Source organism: Ranitomeya imitator, chromosome 7, assembly GCF_032444005.1.
Source record: "Ranitomeya imitator isolate aRanImi1 chromosome 7, aRanImi1.pri, whole genome shotgun sequence".
Classification (NCBI taxonomy): domain Eukaryota; kingdom Metazoa; phylum Chordata; class Amphibia; order Anura; family Dendrobatidae; genus Ranitomeya; species Ranitomeya imitator.
This window is the reverse complement of record NC_091288.1, coordinates 119,540,492-119,556,869: the sequence shown is the minus strand read 5'-3', so window position 1 is coordinate 119,556,869 and position 16,378 is coordinate 119,540,492. Positions and strand designations below refer to the sequence as shown.

The 16,378-nt window shown below is 42.3% G+C and overlaps 1 protein-coding gene across 18 annotated transcripts in view; it reads right to left on the bottom strand.

Annotated features, from left to right (window-relative positions):
* Window positions 1–16,378, bottom strand: part of GULP1 (GULP PTB domain containing engulfment adaptor 1) — a 1,948,673-nt gene that overhangs the window by 1,239,929 nt on the left and 692,366 nt on the right. For 4 of the 18 annotated variants that reach the window (XM_069733771.1, XM_069733777.1, XM_069733780.1 and 1 more), the window contains exon 1: window positions 1,339–1,391. The exons of 13 other annotated variants lie outside the window; for them this stretch is intronic. The gene's annotated coding sequence lies outside the window, so the exon portion shown is untranslated. Of the gene's footprint in view, window positions 1–1,334; window positions 1,392–16,378 lie in introns of those variants that run through there. One more of the 18 variants, XM_069733772.1, reaches the window with a different exon arrangement.

Below are 16,378 nucleotides of genomic sequence, written 5' to 3'. Positions count from 1 at the left end.
AGCCTCCTCCAATTGAGAAACCGCTTTCCTGTGTAATGTATTTTTTATCTCTGGAGTCCAGATGGATTTGGCTGGTGGCGACATGCTCCTCTATGGTTATGGAGGAGGACAGGAGAGCAGTGAGGAATGCTACACTTACAAGTGCAGGAGGAGAACTCATACGAAATATGAGTGCTACAGAGTTATGTCTCCAACACATTTGGTAAAATAAAGAGGCCAACCCCTTTATATTGCTTTGATAGCACAACTAAAGAGTCCGTTCCAGAGGAGTGGTAGAGACCACCTTGGGACAAATCAGTCCCCACTTTTAATGAAACAATCAACAGATACAAAATGAAAGATATCTCATGCTGTGTGGATAACTGACATGGACAACAAACCGGCAAATGAAAGCAATGGATCAAATATGGAAGCAAATCACTGGTCACAAGATGTGAACAGAACACTAGATCATCAAGTTACATGGAGGCCAGCACTGTGCCACCAGGACAACATATAATGGGGTCTGCAAAATAGAGTCACCACATAGTGTCAGCAGGAAACTGGGCTACGTGCCTCGACTTCTGCCGGTAAAGCACACATAGGAGGCTGCACTCAGGGGACCTGCTCGCCTCTACATTTCATGCTGTGGATTTGCTCTATTCTGTGCACTAAGCAATTTTAGAAAAAAATAAAAAAATATACGATACATAAAAATGAAAGACTTTAATTTCCCATTTTTGGGTATGCGCTTTCTAAGTGTCAGGGGCTTTTCTACACATTTTTGTTCCACTCAGTGAATGTGAAGTGAGAGAAAGGAGCCCATATCTCAGCACCTACAAACACATTGGTAAATGCGCGACTGCCTGTTCTCATTGTGAACTCTGATATTCTGCTCTATCCCATGAATAGCATTATTATCATGAATAACATTTATTGTTCTGCAAATCGAACGTCTGAACAACATGACCCAATTCTCTGCTTATCGCCACAAGTCTCATTCCAGAGACCTTTACTCTAATCACATTGACGTTCCCATTAAGAGTGAAGAAAAAGTTCAGTTCACTAAGAAACATAACACAAACTGTAGTGTCGGAGTCCAGCACATAATCCCCTTCTTACACTGAGCTACGAGTTCCCAGATCCGCAGTGGAAAATGATTTCGGCATGCTGCCATGTTATTAGTTCAGAAACCCAGATCATGAAACATGTGATCCGGACAACAACCATAGGTTAATGGGAGACAAAGAGACACTGCTTGGACCTATGAAGGCAACATTTTCAGAAACTTCAAGTAACAAACACAATTAATTCCAAAAGCCTGAAAGAAAACGAGACAAGCAGCGACTACTTACTTACTGGACAAAAGGACAGGAATCTGAGACGGGAAGTGTTGCTGTGAGTTCTAATGCTTTGCAGATGCTTGCTAGACACAGCTACAGGCTCTGAGCACATTTTATGGGTAGAGACTTCCAAAGTACTTGGTAACAGAAGTTGTATTTATTCATTTAGCATGGTCGGGATATGGCCGTATTCACAAATGCTTCATACCTCATTAACAAAAAGAAAGGAAACCTAAATATTTCTGTGTTAAGTATGGGATCATATTGCAAGCCACTTGGCAAAACACTGCAGCAGATAACTGAATAATATAATGTAAGGAAGAATAGACTGCCATGATGGCAGCTTACTGCTCTCTGTGTCTCTGTCGTCTCTCTAAACCTGTGTCTCGATCTATAGTGTACCCTTGTTTCCAGTACACATATTGTAAAATTAGTGCTCAGCCCCAGGGGAACACCATACCTGTATCAGTGAATGTATCAGAAATGTATGTACACACACTGACCAGGGCCCGAAGAACAGTAGAGTGTACCTTTTACATTCTGGTCGCTAAATGGCGCATTCTTGCAACATAAAAATCTAAAAGTGGAAACAGTCGACGAGGTGGTCAAAGCCTGTGTGGTTCTGCACAATTATGTAATGTCTAAGGAACAACCCAACATTGAACTGGATGAACCAGTTACATACCCACTGGCCAATATCCAGTATCACCCGCTGCGGTCAACTGCAGCCGTTGGTCTCGTGCGGGACCAATTTGCTGCCTTTTTTGATTCAGATATTGGACGTGTGTCATGGCAGGACAATGTTGTGTAAATGTCCTGTTGAAATTATATCTGTACCAGTAATTTTCTACAATGATAATAATATTTCTCATTAATAAACTTTAGTTTTGGTTGTGTTGACCGTCTCTCCTATCTTTTTCCTCTCCAAACCAAGGTTGTCCTAACACTGGCAGCATTTGATCTGTATTTAATATCAGTTTTTGTAATCCAAAACCAGGAGTGGGTGATAAAGGCAGAGGTGCTAGTTATTATGTTAATATCATAATTTACCTCTATTGTTCCACTCCTTGTTTTGGCTTACAAATACTGATATAAAACACTGGCCACATACTGCTAGTAATGGCAGCCATGTTGCTTTATTGGTAAGCTTGTTGACGTCATTGTGTCATGATTCTCTTCTCCTGTATCCATTGGACACAAACTGAAGAGACAATCACTGTCACACTATCTATAGTCATCAAGTCAGGTGTCAGAAATAATGAATTCATGATAAACATATACAGGCTCATGAATTCACTATTTCTGACACCTGTGCAGGTGAGCATAGATAGGTAGCGTGTGACCACCATTGTCCCCTCAATTTGTGTGTAATAGATTATGTATGAAGAAGAGAAAATGGTGGTTATACAAGGCAGTTATCTACTCAACAGGTCAGGTGTCATAACTAATGAGTTTTTTGACACCTGACCTGTTCAGTAGAGGTCTGCACTGTATTTCCACCATTTTCTCTTCAGACTGCCACACTAGGCACAGACAAAAAGAGATTATGGAGATACATGTAATATTTTTTGGCCCACCTCATATCTGTATACTAAAGACACACAAAGCTACAGTCTTTTTATTTTTAACTACTAGAGATATGATGTGGCCCAAAAAGTAAGTGTGTGGCAACGTTTCTTGGCGCACGGTGTGTGTTGCCGGCGGCAGAAGACACAATAAACCAAACATAATTGTGGCAAATCAAACTTTTTTATTTTGTTATCAACTCAAAAAATTATTTTTTACTGCACCAGCTTGGGGTAGAGTGATGTAAACGGGGGGGGGTGAAAAACTGAGGCCTGGCTAACCGTGGACAACGCAGAGGTGGCAGGAAATGGGGCAATGAAACTAGAAGGGTCTGGAAGTTCGGGGATGGGGCTTGACACATGAGAGGCTTGAGACGCACTGGAAGGGTGAGACAAACCTGACATTACAGACATATTGGTAGGTGAAGGGGAAGGAATGCTAAGAGTCCTCTGTTTTTTTCTGTTTTTTTTGTTTGCCTGGTTGGGGGAGGTCTTGGTGGGCTCATATGGCGTGGCGTGGTGGCGGGTGACCTGTCAGGGTCCGGCTGCACTGTGTCAGAGTCCATAGTGCTCGTAGATCGTGCAGCCATGCCGGAGTCCATAGTGCTCGTAGAGCGTGCAGCCATGCCAGAGTCCATAGTGCTCGTAGAGCGTGCAGCCATGCCAGAGTCCATAGTGCTCGTAGAGCATGCAACCATGCCAGAGTCCATAGCGCTTGTAGAGCGGAAGGCCATGCCAGGGTCCTGCTGCATCGTGGAGGTGGCGGTATGGAAGGCCATGCCAGGGTCCTGCTGCATCGTGGTGGTGGCGGTACGGAAGGCCATGCCAGGGTCCTGCTGCATCATGGAGATAGCGGTACGGAAGGCCATACCAGGGTTCTGCTGCATCGTGGAGGTGGCGGTACAGAAGGCCATGCCAGGGTCCTGCTGCATCGTGGTGTTAGTGGAGGAGGTCCAAGCAGGAGCAGCGGATGTCATGGTGATGGCGGTGGGATGTCCAACTGCACTCGGCATGGTGGTGCTGTAGTGGTGTCCAGCTGTGGAAGGAATTGAGGTGGCCGTGCAGTGGGATGCAGCAGAGGTCGGCATTGAGTACCATCGTGACAGTGAAGGCACAGGTGGATATGCCCACACTGTCTGCTGGAAATACCGACTCTGCTGCATAGCCTACATGTAACCAGCATTGCAGACCTGCATGACACTCAGCTGGAGATCAGGAGTAAGGTGTTCCAACATGCCCTGCTCAATTTGATTAAATAATGATGTGCTGGTCTCTGGAGGTTGGCTTTCACTTGATCAAGGCTTTTGCTGACCTCCTGGATACGTGCATTTCAGAGGTTATGTGTAACATCCATTCGGTCACCCAAAGCCTTGATTGCGTCATGTAAAACCGAGCTCAAGTGCAAAAACTCAGGCATGAGTGACCTGTCTGAAGCCCTCTGCCGCTGCCGGGATGAGCCCAATAAAAAGGGGGCAGTGGAAGAGGACTGCGAAAGGGGAAGACCTGAGGGACCAGCTCCCTGGTCTCCAGTTAGTGTGGAAGGCCCACTTGCTGCTGCGCTGCTGGATGGCTGGGACGGGTCCGTGGCTGTCAGATGAAGGACCGCTCCAGAACCTGGGCCGACAGTCGTGCTGTATGTGTTGTGAAAAAAGGAAAAATAAAATTATTGTCAAAAATTTACCAGACGCAAAATCCTGTGGAATTTAAAAATACAGATTATGGCAATATAATACAACCTAATGCACGTGATAAATACTTACGCTCTCTGGGCAAGGACCGGTCTTAAAAATGACAGAACGCGATGGTATTTGTAGCATCTGATCCTTGCTCCTGAACCACTGGGAACTCTCTTGACGCAGGTCTGTTATGATCTGGTGGTTTAGGAACAACATGGGACAAGCTCTGAAGGAGGTGGTAACTGTACTGACCGCAAACCCTGAACCTAGCAGCGCAACTAAAAATAGCCGTGGGGGGTACCTGTCACTCCCTAGACCCCTCGGCACAGCCTAAGATCTAACTTCCCCTAAAGATGGAAACAGGAAACCTATCTTGCCTCAGAGAAAATCCCCAAAGGAAAGATAGCCCCACACAAATATTGACGGTGAGAGGAGGGGAAAATAACATACGCAGAAATGAAATCAGATTTTAGCATAGGAGGCCAGTCTAGCTAGATAGACAGGACAGGAAAGGATACTGTGCGGTCAGTATAAAAACTACAAAACAATCCACACAGAGTTTACAAAGATCTCCACACCTGACTAAAGGTGTGGAGGGTAAATCTGCTTCCCAGAGCTTCCAGCTAACAAAAAAAATCCATACTGACAAGCTGGACAAAATATAGAATGCACAGAACAATAAGTCCCCAACATGTGGACTGAAATGAGCAAAGCCAGGACTTATCTTTGCTGAACTGGTCAGGAAACCAGTGAAATCCAAGCAGAGATGTGAATCCAGCCAGGAAACATTGACAAGTGGCACTGGCTGAAGGGAAGAGCCAGGAATAAAAGCCGAGCAGAAAGACAATTAGTGGAAGCAGCTGCAGACTACTAAATCCAAGGAGCAGCCATTCCACTTAAAACCACCGGAGGGAGCCCAGGAGCAGAACTCACAAAAGTGCCACTTACAACCACCGGAGGGAGCCCAAGAGCGGAATTCACAACACAGGTCCTTGTTGAAGCGGTCCTTCATCGAACGCCAACATGTTTTGAGTTTGCCCACTGTTAAAAAAAAAACATTATGGTAAAAAAATGGACTTTTTGCCGTGCTCACACAACTGTGTGTGATGAGAGAAACTCTATCAGATCATCGTCCCGTTGTGAAACCTAAAAATTAAAAAAAGTCATTAAAGTTTGCTCAATTACATAAGGAAAAGAAAGAAAAAAGATGCTGAGAAATGGCATGAATAGGAAAGTCAACATACAAGAGGATTCCAGAAGAAAAAAAGCTAAGAAATACGAGTGGAAAGAAAGGAAGATTCAAGAATATTACACTGAGGACAGTCAGCCTTGTATACGTACCCGCTGCCGTCTTTCCACCGGACCTTGACTCCGCTGCTCCTGCCCTGTCTCTGCTGCAGTAGAAGAGCTCTAAAAAAAGGAAAAATCAAATTGTCACATGTGTCGATGTGACAGTGAATACTTACCAATCTGACGAGGCAAATACTCACCTCACTGACATGCTCCACTTCCGACTGTCCTGGCCGAAACTCCTCACCAGATGAAGAATCCGAAGAAGACATTCTGATGCATGTAGAAAGAAAGAAATGGCAGAAATTAGGACATGTAGAGACAGAAAATAGAAAATAAAGGCATTGGCTAGGATATACTCACATTGTTCAGGGTCTTGTTCCTCCAAGATGTAGCCCTGTCTGTGTCTCGTCTGCTTCAGAGTCTGGTGAGAAGTGACCTGCAACTGTCCACATCCTCCCTTTTATCACCTTGATGGTGGGGGGTGGCTTATCAGTGTCTAGACATCTTTTTCTCAATTGAAACGCATGCGTTCAAAATCGCAACCAAACGCATGTGCTTAAAAACGCATGCGTTTACATAGACAGCAATGGGTTTTTTTGTTGCAAACCTTGCACAATCGAACGCATGCATTTCCTGGCGGCAAATAGACGCCTCTAAAATTAATACATGTTGCATTTGATTTGTCCCTATTGTACCGTATTTTGCTTGCCCTGGTTTACTGTTCTCTTGCTATGTCCTGACTATCCTTTCTGTTTTAATCCTTTTTGTACTGACTTGTTTTCTTGTGCCCTGACTCAGCTTTTCTGACCACTCTCTTGCCACTAGGTGGCATCTGTTCAGCTGCTCAGAGTGTGCAGTCACGCGTCCCTATAAAACTCCCCCTGGTGAAGGTTGCGCTGTACTGCACTGCAGCTGCATGACACTCCAGTCATAAATACTCGGAGGTCACCCGAGCGTGCTCAGGGAAAACCCAAGCAAAGAGTACACTCGCGCATCACTAACTGACATGCTTTAGCACAATAGAGTGCAACCTTTTTTGTATATGTGGTAAACCTGTAACTAATCACCCTATTATTGCAATAGGGTCATAATGATGTGATGCCTGAGGGAACATCCATTATACATTCGACTGACCACTTTGATTCCACTATTGTTATTTACCATGGCTTGTAAAGATTGGGGGTAACATTAGATTTCAGCTTGTGATAATGGATGTCAGTCACACTCTGCCCCTTTTAGGGATCACATTAGCAGAAGAGGCACTTGAAAAAGAAAATAATGCGTATCAGAAATTCAATGTTTTATCATTAATTTTTTTAGCATCTACTATTTTGCAACGATAACATTTTTTTTACAGTTAGCAATTAAATATAATTCAAAGTAGGAATAAGGCCATTACCTATGTGGAGATTAATGCCTGTGCTAAAATCTTGTCTATGCCTTTGTTTTCACATTTACTTTTTAGCTACAGAAAGCTTTTTTATTAACAGAATGTCAGTGCTTTACATGCATCATACACTATGTCAACTTAAATTGGTAAGGTGCCATTCAAATTGAATTAGCTCTCTTATTAATAGTTATTGCTCATGATATTGTGGGGCAATTTTTGCATACAGTTTAATATACTTTCTTGAGAATATTTAAAGGCAGTTCAACATTAAAAGAATAATTGTTACAGGATTAAAGGGAACCTATCAGGTCTCCCATGCACTCAAATCCAGCAGCATTCAGCTATATGTGATTAAACTCCCTGCTTATCCAGCCCTGTATAACATAATTCAGTTAAATAACTGCTTAAAAAAAGCATTTATAACCTCCACTTTCCTATGATAACGAGAGCTTTAACTAGTCAATGAGGCGTTAGTTCCCCAGACTAGTCAGCCCTCCATGGGCATGATAACATCATTTGCACAAGCGCCGCTTATGCAAATCTAGCGCATGTGTGCTGCTCATTCCGGCAGCATCACTGGGTCTCTGGATTAGGGTGTATGCTTCCCAGCTTTAGAGGAGTGCACTGCTCATGTCCAGAAGTTTAGACAATAGCTTCCGGTCATGCGCAGAGCACGCCACTCATGCAAATTATGTTATCACACCCACTGGGACGTGATAACATGGAAAGAGGGCTGACTAGTCTGGGGAACTAACACCCCATCAACTAGTCAAAGTCATCATTAGCATAGGAAGAGGGGAGAATATAAATGCTATTTTAACTGAATTACTTTTCACAGGTGTGTCAGGTGTGACAGACAGTCATCCTGGATCCAGCTTTATAAGGTCTTTGCGATTAACTCAAGCACCTTCTTGATTTTTGCATCTCTGTTATGGAGGGGTATTCTTCTTCCTCTAGGACCCAACAGTTACCTCCACCTTCTGCTTCTAATTATGCATATATGATGTAGGTTTAAATACATTCAAATGCTGCAGCATGATGCTGGTGTTAGCTTTTACTTGTCTCTGTTTTGCTGAATGTATTAACAGTTGGTTAGTTCCTTCTCTGAAGACTCTTGGAAGATTGCTGGCGTGACATCTCAGTTGTCTTCTCTAGCTAACTGTTCCCCTCATTTGTCTACCCTCTTTGTCTTTAGTTGTAGTGGTGACTGGCTAGTGAGACCTCATCCCCCCCTAACCAGGGCCTATTATTCGGGTCTGGCAAGGATTAGGTTCCTTAGCGATTGGTGCATAACTTATATAGGTACAATTAGGGCAGACAGGGTGATTTTAGATCTGCCTAGGGGTCTCCACTCCTCACTTCCCTAGTGTTTGGGCTCCCTCTCCCAGTTGCTGTGCACTTACTTATCCTTCACCCAGCGTGACAATTACATTACACAGGGCTGGTTAGGGAGGGAGTTTAACCACATATAGCTGAATACTGCTGTATTGGAGGGAATGAGGGACCTGAGAGACTCTCTGTAAGTTTGTGGAGTCCATGAGTTCAACACATGCCCCAACATCTATGTGCACTTCATAGAAAGCTTTCACTTTACCCTGTGGAGATGCAGCCATTTCTGAGGGTAATCACTTAATTTCTTCCCCTTTTCTTCCAAGATCCATAAATGATACTTTTATTTTTATCTTCAAAATAGCCATGTCAGAGTTTGTTTTTGAAGGATGACTTGTAGTTTTTAATTACACTATTTATTTTATCATAAAATATACTGAAAAATCAAGGGAAAAAATTTAAGTGGGGTAGAATTGAAGAAAAAATGTAAAGAACTAATAAACTATTGCAGAAATAGCTAACAGTTATGCTTTTTTTATTTACATATCAGAAAATGGGGGTGAAAGTGGTTTGATTGATACTTTTTTTTTTCATTTTAGATTTTGTAGAAATATTTTTAACTGTATTTTATATTTCTATTACTCTACCTAGGGGACTTGGATCTGTAATTACTGCTTTACTATTGTTTTCTAATGTAAATTAATCAATCAATCTGTTATGAAGCCCATCTTAATTGAAATACAAACACGAAGGCAGAGGCGCCAGGTGATTAACACTGGCAGCTCATGAATGATTTATAGCTGGTCTCCCATTGTAGGAACCCAGATCAGAGACACTTAATCCCACAATCGGGGGTATTTATGAGCCATGCACAATATACGATATGTTAAAAAGCAAAAAAAATTCCAAGTGCGATGAAATGGTAAGAAAAAATACCATTCTGCCATTATTTTTCAGGATTTATTTTACCGTGCTGATTTTAATCTGGGTGGTTTGGCCGAGTGTCTCATTCAGGGTCTGGATTTGGAGATGTGTTGGTCGGAGCTAAGGCCTAAGGGTATGTGCACACGCTGCGGATTTTGCTGCAGATCCGCAGCGGTTTCCCATGAGTTTACAGTACCATGTTAACCTATGGGAAATGAAATCCGCAGTGCACATGCTGCGGAAAAAAACGCGCGGAAATGCAGCAGTTTATTTTCCGCACCATGTCAATTCTTTGTGCGGATTCTGCTGCGGTTTTACACCTGCTCCAATAGAAAACTGCAGGTGTAAAGTCACAGCGGAATCCGCAATAGAAACCGCAATAAATCCACAGGAAAAAATGCAGCGGTTTTGCACTGCGGTTTTTCCAAATCCGCTGTGGAAAAATCCGCAGTCCTCCAAAAGATGCAATTGAAGAGTAGAATTCAGGTTTAATTAATGGGATTAAACAAAAATATCCTGTGAAAGGTTTAGAAATTGCAGCCATTTTTCTTTGAAGCCTCTTCATTTCAGGGGCTCAAAAGTAGTTGGATGAATTAAGTTTACCATAAATAAAATGTTTATTTTTAATACTTTGTATAGAATCCTTTGCAGGCAATTGTGGCCTGAAGTCTGGAAGCCATGGACTTCACCAAACATTGGGCTTCCTCCTTTGTGGTGCTTTGCCAGGTCTTTACTGCTGCTGACTTCAGTTGTTACCTGTTTATGGGTCTTTCTGTCATACATTTTGTCAAAATGCATGTTGAAAAGGGTTGAGATCTGGTGATTGACTCAGCCATTTCAGACTATTCCACTTGTTTGCCTTAAAAAACTTGTGAATTGATTTCCCAGTATGTCTTGGGTCATTGTTCATCTGTCCAGTGAAGCTCCCTCCAATCAACCTTGCTGCATTCTGGCTGAATCTGAGCTGAAAGTGTCACCCTGTACACTTCAGAATTCATCCGGCTGCTTCTGTTTTCTGTCGCATCATCAATAAACACTAATAACTCGATGTGACTGGAAGCCATAAGTGCCCATGCCATCATACAAACTCCTCCATGGTTTACAGAGGATGCAGTCTGCTTTGGATCTAAAGCCAATCCAAGCCTTTGCCATAATTTCTTCTTCCCATCATTCTGGTACAGGTTGTTCTTAGGCTACGTTCACATTTGCGGCTTTGGACGCAGCGGCGTCGCCGCAAAACAACGCACACGTCATGCTTCCCTATCTTTAACATTGGGGACGCATGTGCGTTCGTTTTCATGCGTTTCGGTGCGTTTCGCGACACATGCGTCGTTTTGACGCACCTGGCAGTGCGTTGCAAACGCAACATGTTGCATTTTTTCTGCATCCAAAATTTTTTAAAAACGCTTGCGTTGCACTTGCGTTGTATTTGCGTCGTCGAAGCTTCAAAACCTCGATTGAAGTGTATTGGCAACGCAGAAGACGCAAGTACTTGCGTTGTTGTGCGTTGTAGGACGCATGCGTTCTTTACTTTAAAAATAGAGACACTGAAAAGACCCTATATATTAAAAAAGGGTTGAATGCATGCGTCAAAAATGCCTGTGTTCTACTTGCGTCTTTCGTGCGTTGTGTCCACGACGCTGCGTCCAAAGCCGCAAATGTGAACGTAGCCTTAGTTGTACCTGTAAAAAGAATGGTACTGTTTGGTACTGCTGCAATGGAAATTACCTGTACTATATAGGAAAGAGAGGTGCGGAGTTGCAAACGTTATCCAATGAAATGATGAGTGAGTTGAGTCCAATGCAGCAAATGGATGGGTGCTCCTTCCACTGGAAAGCATGGCAAAACCAGGGAAAAAAGGAGGAAAATAATTGGGCACTCCAACCCAAGAATAAAAGAAAAAACTTTATTTCGGCATGTCAAACCAGATAAAAAAACATGAGAAACACCTGACGCGTTTCAGGCGCATCGCTAGCGCCCTTACTCATAGCATATAAAACAAACGACATGACATATATTATGTAAGAAACAAGAACCAATCACAATTGAATGTATAATTGCACAGATTAAGTTTCAGCTGAAGTCAATTGGAAGGAAAAATAGAAAAAACACCAATAAACGTAAAATAAATCATTCATTAAATTCATCCCTTTAGGATATCACGTATCCAACTTTAAAATCCAAAAGGCTTTTTGGGTGGTTAAAAGTTTTTTCTTAAGGTACCTTCACACATAACGATATCGTTAATGATATAGTTGCTTTTTGTGACGTAGCAACGATATCGTTAAGGAAATCGTTCTGTGTGACAGCGACCAACGATCAGGCCCCTGCTGGGAGATCGTTGGTTGCTGAGGAAAGTCCAGAACTTTATTTCGTCGCTGGACTCCCTGCAGACATCAATGGATCGGCGTGTGTGACACCGATCCAGCGATGTCTTCACTGATAACCAGGGTAAACATCGGGTTACTAAGCGCAGGGCCGCGCTTAGTAACCCGATGTTTACCCTGGTTACCAGCGTGAAAGTAAAAAAAACAAACACTACATACATACCTACCGCTGTCTGTCCCCGGCGCTGTGCTTCTCTGCATTCTTCCTGCACTGGCTGTGAGCGTCGGTCAGCCGGAAAGCAGAGCGGTGACGTCACCGCTCTGCTTTCCGGCTGCTGTGCTCACAGCCAGTGCAGGAGGAGTGCAGAGAAGCACAGCGCCGGGGACAGACAGCGGTAGGTAAGTATGTAGTGTTTGTTTTTTTTACTTTCACGCTGGTAACCAGGGTAAACATCGGGTTACTAAGCGCGGCCCTGCGCTTAGTAACCCGATGTTTACCCTGGTTACCCGGGGACTTCGGGATCGTTGGTCGCTGGAGAGCTGTCTGTGTGACAGCTCTCCAGCGACCAAACAGCGACGCTGCAGTGATCGACATCGTTGTCGGTATCGCTGCAGCGTCAATGAGTGTGAAGGTACCTTTATTGCCACCTCTAACAGGATTAAAGACTTTCTCAAAGGCAAAGAAAACAAATTGTGACACATTTCATTAATGTTCATAATGGGGATAATTCCCAATTTGTTTTCTTTGCCTTTGAGAAAGTCTTTAATCCTATTAGAGATGGCAATAAGCAAGTGTTTTTCCATTTTTCCTTGCACTTGACTTCAGCTGATACTTAATCTGTGCAATTATACATTCAATCGTGATTGGTTCTTATTTCTTATATATTCTATATCATGTCGTTTGTTTTATATCCTATGAGTAAGGGTGCTAGTGAGGCGCCAGAAACGCATCAGTGTTTCTCATGTTTTTAATCCGGTTTGACATGCCAAAATAAAGTTCTTTTCCTTTTATTCTTGGGTTGGAGTGCCCAATTATTTTCCTCCTTTTTTTTTCTGTCTTTGCCGTGCTCACAGGCGGAAGGAGCACCGACCCATTTGCTGCACTGGACTCAACTCACTCATCATTTCATTGGATAACGTCTGCAGCTCCACACCTCTCTCTCCTACCCATTGTTGTGAAGTGGTGAGCTCCGTTATCTTTATTTATCTATTTGATGTTTTTGGAAGATAGTTATTATTTTTGCATTTGCATTTGTTCATTTGGAATGTTGAGTCCTTCAGAATCCGCTTAACTCAGTCCTCTCCTTATTCCCTGCTTGTACATGATTACTGCCTACAAACCACATGTTTTCTTCAATAGATTCAAGATTAGCCAGACTAGCCCAGGTATTCCATGAACCTGAGGCTCCAGTGGAAAATGGCAGAGACAGATTAAATTTGTTTCCTTAAAAAATATTTTGAAAAGGACATAATACCGCGAATATTGCAAATAAAAAAGATCCCCACATATATTTTTTCTGAAGAATTTTGTGATAAATGGGACAGCATTTTAGCCAAATGCTCCTTCAGTCTAATGGAATTGATTGTTTCATATGCGGAATTCCGTCTCAATAATCTCAAAGAAGAGATAGACAAGGTCAATATGGAGCTAAATAAAATTAATACTGCATCTGATTTTGATTTATCCATGAAAAAAATCTCAGGCAACATTAAAGCATTAGAAGAAAATATAATTAAGACCAAGAAAAACAAGTTTTCCAGAGACGCTGTGGATTACAAAACAACCATGTGTACACCTGGAGGAAAACTGCTTCTCAAGATATGCACAAGAAATCTATCCTGAGAAATCACACCAGTAATTTTCCGGGAGGTCAAAAACAAAACAGCACAGTCTATTTTTCCTCGTCTGAGCATAACAGCTGCAAATATGACACGGGCAATTCTACACTCTCCATGTCCAGAGATGTACAGGAAAATCGGAAATCTTTCATTATGACAAAAAACGCAATGTATATTAGAGAGGAGGCCGAAGGAAGTTCAAGTCACCAAAGGAAGCGATATCCAACGAGGCACAAAAAGTTGACACATTAAAGTTCTCTATTATCTTTGGTCATCTATAATACTTTCACATGAACAAATGGACCTGTTGTCTAAAGGACTTAATTTTATCCCTAGCAAAAAGTTTAACCCTTTCCAAACCATCAAAGACATTAACAGATTCACCAGGTTATTAACCGTTAAGAGACTTTTTTATGGATTTTTTTTATGGAGGATCAACAACAGAATCAGCCAGAAGTCCAGCATCAAGCTTCAGCAATGAGCTCCATGCCTCTGTCTTTTCAAAAACAAATTGCCATTAGCATTTTACCTTCCCTCCAGGATCATGCTTATGACCCTAACATGATCAATGATGAAGACATCAGAATTTCTACACAGAATTCTTCTTACTATCCACTACAATTGAGGGGTCCTTCCTCGGATGTTTTTCTGCCATTAGTGGAAAGGGATTTGAAAATTCTGGCTGATGAAACTAATCAGTCTCATTTATACAATAACTTATCAATAAATCAACACAATGACATAAAGGATAAACAGAATAATAATAATATAGTGGTACGTCAGTCAGATAAGGGAGGTTCCACAATGATATGGGACATTGGACTTTACAAATTTAAGGTTAAAACTATATTGGAAGATTCAAGAACTTATAAAATACTTACATATAATCCATCATCCTCCTTCAAATTGGAACTTTCTGATATTGCTCAAGAAGGCATTCAATCAGGCATTTTTAATACCAGAATTGCTAAATGGCTAATACCTGAACATGCAATCATACCGATTTTTCATGGTCTGCTTAAGGCTGGTTTCACACTTGCGTTTTGATCTGCAGCGTTTGTAACGCAAAAAAAGGCATGCGTTTTTTTCCCTATGTTTAACATTAAAAACGCATGCGTTTTTTTAAACGCGTTTGGTCGCGTTTTACGACGCATGCGTTTTTTTCCTGCATGCGTTTATTTGCAGAAATGCAACATGTAGTAATTTTCAGAGGCGTTTTTTTACGCATAAAAACACATGCGTTTGCGTTTTTTTGCTTCAAAAAATGCATTGGAGTCTATGGAAACGCATGCGTTTTTTACGTACATGCGTTTGCATGCGTTTTTGAACGCATGTGTTTCAATTAAGATAAGCATGTCTAGACACTGATAAGCTACCCCCTAGCATCAAGGTGATAAAAGGGAGCTTGGGGGAAGTTTCAAGACACTTCTCATCAGACTCTCAAGAAGACAAAACACTGTCAGGCCGCATTTTGGAGGACAAGACCCAGGTCAATGTGAGTATATCCTAACCAATGCCTTTATTTTTAAATTTTTTGCTCTACATGTCCTAATTTCTTCCATTTCTTTTTTTCTACATGCATCAGAATGTCTCCTTTGGGGTCTTCATCTGGTGAGGAGTTTCAGCCACATCAGTCGGAAGTGGAGCATGTCAGTGAGGTTAGTATTTGCCTCGTCAGCTTGGTAAGTATTCACTGTCACATCGACACATGTGACAATTTGATTTTTCCTTTTTTTTAGAGCACTTCTACTGAGGCACAGACAGGGCCAGAGCAGCGGAGTCAAGGTCCGGTGGGAAGACGGCAGCGGGTATATATACAAGGCTGACTGTCCTCATTGTACTATTCTTGAATCTTCCTTTCTTTACCCTTTAATTTCTTAAAATTTTTCTTCTGGAATCCTTTTGTATGTTGACTTTCATATTCATGCCATCTCTCATCATCTGTTATCTTTCTTTTCCTTATGTGATTGAGCAAACTTTAATGATTTTCTTTTAATTTTAGGCTTCACGACGGGACGATGACCGTATCAACAACGACCCCCTGATAACCCTGGTCCAGAAGCGAGTTCCGTTGTGGGACAGCTGGGATCCACAGCATTCAATGAACAGCACGCTCCGCCATTTATAGAGTGAGGTGGCCCAAGCGTTGTGGGATGGCTGGGACAATGCCCCGCCACGGGTCCGTAATGCATTTGGTAAGTATTGCACTGCAGTGTGAAGCAGCAGAGACCTTGGCCGTGCTCTCTTGACTGTGTGTGATGAAAGAAACTCTTCGGAGATTCTTTCATCACACATTGTTGTCTTTGCACGGCCAAAAGTCCATTTACTGATCATTATATTTTATTTTTATTTAACAGTGGACAAAATAAGAACACGTTGGCGTTCCATGAAGGACCGCTTCACCAAGGACCTTCGCGAAGAGAGTTGTGCTGCAAGTGGTTCAGGAGCAAGGATCAGACCGTACAAATACCATCGTGTGCTGTCATTTTTAAGACCGGTCCTTCTCCAGAGAACGTAAGTATTTCTCACATGCTTTCGGTTGTATTGCATTGACATAATATGTATTTTCAAATCCCACAGGATTTAGCGTCTGGTTATTTTTTGGTATTAATTTTCTGTTTCCTTTTTTCACAGCACACACAGCACGACTGTCACGCCAGGTTCAGGAGCGGTCCTTCAGCCGGCAGCCACGGACCCGTCTCAGCCATCCAGC